Genomic DNA, 5,573 nt, shown 5'->3' with positions numbered 1-5,573 from the left:
GAATGAGGTAACCCAGTCACAAAAAGAGGAACACAGTATGTACTCACTCATATATGGATTTTAGACCTAGATCAAATGATCACCAGCCTATAATTCACATCAACAGAGTAACTAGGATACAAGGTGTATTCTAAGAGATTCATATAAAGTCCCTCACAGAACTGGGAAGGGACAAGTCCCCCAGAGCTCAGTTGAAGTGGGGGGAGGCAGCAAATGGACTGAGAAGTAGGAGAAAATGAGGGGAAGGAAAGGAAAGCATGTGTGACCAGGAAGATTGAGCCTGATTAGGAATAGAAGATAGGAAAGAGAGAGAGAGACAGAGACAGAGAGAGAGAACAAAAAGAGGAAGCCAATATTGGTTTGAAGATAAAATTGAACACAAAGAAAGGTCTAGAGAACTACAAGTTTGCTCCCAACTAACAATCTCAGCTTCCATGGAAAGGCCCTTCCCGGAGAGTGAGATCAACAACTAACTTCTCCATGGAGCCCTCAACTAATGCCTGTTGAAAACAGGATCAAACACCCATACATAAACACTGAGACCAACTAGAACCCAGATGCAGATGGAGAGGACAAGACCATGTGACAGAAACACATAGAGACAGCTTACCTGAATAAGGAGGAGCTAAAGATCACTAGACTGATAGCTGGGAAGCCAGTATGGGACTGACTCAGGCCCCCCGAATATGGGTCTCAGACAGAAGGACTGAGCAGTCTAAGAGACCTCAGACAGTGGAGCCAGGATGTATCCCTGGTGCACAAAAGGACTTTGCGAACATATCCCCCATGGAGGGATAACTGCCTTAATCTAGAGACAGGAGAGAAGCCCTAGTCCATACTTCACAGGACCTGTCAGATCTACATGACCCCAACTGGATGGCATTCCCGTACATATGGAATTGGTGTGGGGGGAAGGGAGGGGCGGGTGTTTAGAGTGCATGTGAGAGGGCAGAGAGGGTAAAATGGAGGGAAGGAGGGAGGGACGAATGGGGGAGGAAGGGAGGGAGGGAGAGGGAACTGAGATCGACATGTAAAATAATAAATTAAATTAAAAAAAATGTTTTGACTCCAAAATTTAAGTTCAAGGGCAAGTTACTGGGGAAAAGGATTTCTATTTTTGTTTCCACAGAAAATGAAAAGATGTGGATTAATTCCAGACTAATGTGGTTAGATAATGCCAGACCACCTGAAAGAGAGAACAAGGTGATCCTACATTCAAAACAGCTGGACAAAACAGCCCTACAGACTACAGGCAAGATAACCGAATCTTCTTTGAATCCCCCATGACAGTGCCCCTTACCAGCAGGAAGTAGTTTGGAAAGAACGACGCCCAAATTCCCAAATATTGTGTATAAATGTTTGTTTTCATTTAATTGGACTTTGTTATATAAAATATAATAAAATAATAATAATAATAATAAAGAATTCTGCATTAATAAAAAATCATATCACACCTTGTTTTACGGATAACTGTTGTCATTAGAAAATGAGTATATATAACATGGAAGATGTTTTTGCTATAAACTTGGTTTTAGAAAAAAAATCTATACACTGTAAAAATCACTTAGGAGTTATACAAAATGCAAATTTTTGTTAAGTAATGGGGTCTGTGTCTGGCTTTTTTAAAAAATCTAATTCATATAGTTTTGAAATTTTCTACAATGAACATTTATTATTTTTAAGATGAGTGTTATCGTCACTGAACTATAACTGCATAAAGTAATTTCCAGGTATTCACATAAAATGGAAAAAGAATTATTTTTTGGTTAAAGTCTGTCAGAGGAAACCCACACTTTAACACATGAAATATAAAGGTTTTGACTATAGTCTCTTCCAATGCCAGATTAGCCTTTGTGATAGTTTGAATGCCATGGCCCCCACCCAAGGTCTCAGGAATTTAACTACTTCCCAGTTGGTAGCTATTTGAAGAGGATTAGGAAGTGTGGCCTTGATGAGGAAGTATGTCAATTGACACAGGCTTTAATGTTTCAAAAGACTGGCTATTTTGTGTTGTTTGTTTTATTTCCTGTTTGTCGTTTAAGATGTGAGCTCTGAAATGTTTCTGCTACCATGCCTGGTAATTGCTTGAACTCTTATCTTTCTGGAAGCAAAATAATCTCTTCATTCTATACGTTGCCTTGGTCATGGTGTCTCATCACAGCAATAGAAAAATAACTAAGTTATGCTCACATTCCCCCAAGTTTACTCACAATATTTATTTCATATACAACCAGGCTGACCCACATTTTCATCTCCTTATATCCTGCTTCTGCTATTGGGATGATAGTTTCCCTGTACTCATTATATATAATAATACCTACAATTCATTAGATATTTTAATCAGTGTTTTATATGCATTATTATATGCAATAAAATTTAAATGTATGGAATATCTACTATTATATAAACAAAAGAAATTTGGGTCTGGGGAAATTAAGGAACTAGATTATATTCTGGAATATAACCAAGAGCAAAGCAGTTAATGAACTAAAGCTTGAAATTTTGCCAAGGCCTAGGTTTATGTACTATGTCATGTAGATTTTAGCTTTTCATTTCAATTAGAATATCAATAAATAGTAGTTTTATTATAATTGGTCATATTTCCATGCATTAGTGAAGTAATTCATACCCAGGATTTTACCCTTAAGTTGTCCTTGCCTGACATATTGTCTGCCTGTACATATCTCTAATAATAGACATAGAGATGTATAGAGTGTTATATTTTATATGGAAGCTGTAATGTATTCAGCTATTAATCTCTCTTTAAGTCTCTCTATGAAAGACTTAAAACAATGTCCTATCCATAATGACATAACTTGTTGCTTAAAACAAAATTATTGTGGTTCATGTATTCCTTTAGCTGTTTGGAGAAAACAAACGATATATGATAAATAAAACTGATATATACATAATATGTTTTCATGACTATCAAAATCCACTTCATTTCTATAATAAACAGCATTATCATAGATTGTTCAGATGAAAACATAGCAAATATTTAATAGTTATTAATTTTCTTTGTAAGGAAACTGTGAAGTAATTGTCATATGAATTCAGTGATTCCTTCACACCAGCACATTACTAAAAGGTGATTATAGTTTATTTTAGCAAAGAATATACTACAGGAGAGGTTAAGAAATGGCTCAGTGAGGATGAGCTCTTGTAGAGGATGAGAATTCACTTCCTAGCATCCATGTCTGGTGGTTCACAACTGCCTGCAACTTCTATTCTAAAGTTCTGATGCTTCTGGCTTCTGGAAGATTCTACTCACACACAAATTACTAGTAAGGTTTTCCCACTGGTCTGGTCCCACCAGTCCCACTGCCATGCCAGCCACAATTAACACACAGAGACCCTGTATTTGATATAATTCTGTTGGCCAGTTGCTAGTTTCTTATTGGCTAGCCCTGTCTTAATTATTAACCCATTTCTATTAATCTAAGTACTTCCACGTGGTCTTATCTTACCAGAGAGTGGTTCTACTCTCTCCTGTCTCTCCATGCTGACTCCTCCTTATTACTTCCTCTCTCCTCCTTGTCTCCTAGTTCCGCCTATCTTGCTTTTCTATTGGCCAACAGTACTTTATTCATTAACCAGTATGAGAAACATATTTACAGAATGACATCTCCCATCATACACACACATGCATAAACACACATATAGGCACACATACACATATACATGATATAATGATAACATAAATCTTTTTTCGATATAGTATAATCATAGAATTTCTTGTTCTCTTTCCTCCCTCCAACTCCCCATATAACCCTCCGTTGCTTTCTTTCAAATTCATGACCTCTTTTTCTTTAATTTAATATACAATTGCATATATATATATATATATATATATATATCATTGCTTGCATAATGTTACTTGCATTTTTAGTGCTATTTGGTATTAGATAACCACAAACAGCATGGCGTGACAATCCTAAGGGTGCAATAGAGGCATGTGTAACTTGACAATAACCAAAAGCTATCTAATTGGACTTAGGGCTAGCTTAACAGGGAGGAAATCATGCTTGGTACTGGAAAACTAAACAATGACCCAGGGATAGTGAATTAGTGGATCTTGAAGGAGAACCTATAAATGCTTCTTTAGTAAACTAGCATAATCACAAACTACATTCTAAATACTAAATACCTTGTAAGTATATGAAAGTTTAGTTCTCACTTTTCATGGAGCATACTTTTCCTTCAAAATAATCTTTTACAAAATGTCCTCAGTAAAAGGTTCTCATTTAATTGATACATACCAAAATTTATGTGTATTTATGTGTTTCTAAAACATTTTATCATTCTTTTTAGTAGAAGATTTTTTTTTTGTCACTGGGATGATATACACAATAAATATAAACGTCTTATTTTTACAAAGAATATGCTACAAGTGTGCATATAAAGATTCTATAAATGTATTGATACATTTTCACAAATAATTTCATACAAGTATACCAGGACTGAGTCGAACTAGAATCCAGATGCAGAGGGAGAGGACAAGACCATGTGGCAGAAACACATAGAGACAGCTGACCTGAACAAGGAGGAGCTAACGGGCCCCCAGACTGATAGCTAGGAATCCTGCATAGGGCTGTCTCAGCCCCCCCACCCTGAATATGGGTCTCAGCCAGAAGGACTGAGCAGTCTAATGAACCTCAGACAGTGGAACCAGGATGTATTCCTGGAGCACAAAAGGACCTTTCTTTTATGTCATCTCTTACAAAACTTTAAAATGTTTTCAAACATTTAATTCATTCAGTAGTGCTGCTTCCCTCCTTATATTGCAGTGTTCTTGTGAAATGGCCAATTTATATCACCATGTAAAACATTTCAACTCTAACTACCAAAGGAATACTCACCAAAGGATCTAAGCTAGAATATGGGAGGAAAAAATAAGAAGCATGGAAGAGAAGTGAACAGAAAATTTCTCAGGACTGTCAACTTGCCCAGAGCTTCTCTGTTGTTCAACACACAGTATCACACATACTAAAATACTTCACAAGACAAGATTCTACTTTTTCAATCCTGTTATACTCACTGAGGACAAATATGACACAGGAAAATTTATCAAATGTTACATAAGAATTCAAACTACTTCTCCTTGGCCATATCTAATAATTTTTTGTTATCTTGTACCACATTCACTTTTTATACCTGAAATAAAACCAAATTGACTTTTAAGTAAGATATTTGTCACCTCATATAAGCTTGTTTTAGAGGATCACTGGCATTCTCATTCATCCATCATTTATATTTTGAAAGAATAATAATAAGGAAACACTTTCACATATATTGTGGTGGCTTATATAAGAATGATCTCCATAGAAATCCACATTTCAATGTTTGGTTCTCAGTTGATGGACTTTTAGGAAGGAATAGGAGGTATGACCTTGATGGAGGAGGTATGCCACTGGGGATAGGTTTTAAGATTTCAAAGGCACACACCAGGTACAGTTGTCTATCTCTATTCTTCTGGCTTCTGCCTAAGGATAAGATATAAGCTCTCAGCTACTGCCTCAGCAACATGTCTGCCTGACAGGATGGCCATGGACTTACATTCTGTAAGTCTAAGC

This window comes from Phodopus roborovskii, unplaced genomic scaffold (genome assembly GCF_943737965.1).
Source record: "Phodopus roborovskii unplaced genomic scaffold, PHOROB, whole genome shotgun sequence".
Lineage (NCBI taxonomy): Eukaryota > Metazoa > Chordata > Mammalia > Rodentia > Cricetidae > Phodopus > Phodopus roborovskii.
This window is presented reverse-complemented; position numbering follows the sequence as displayed.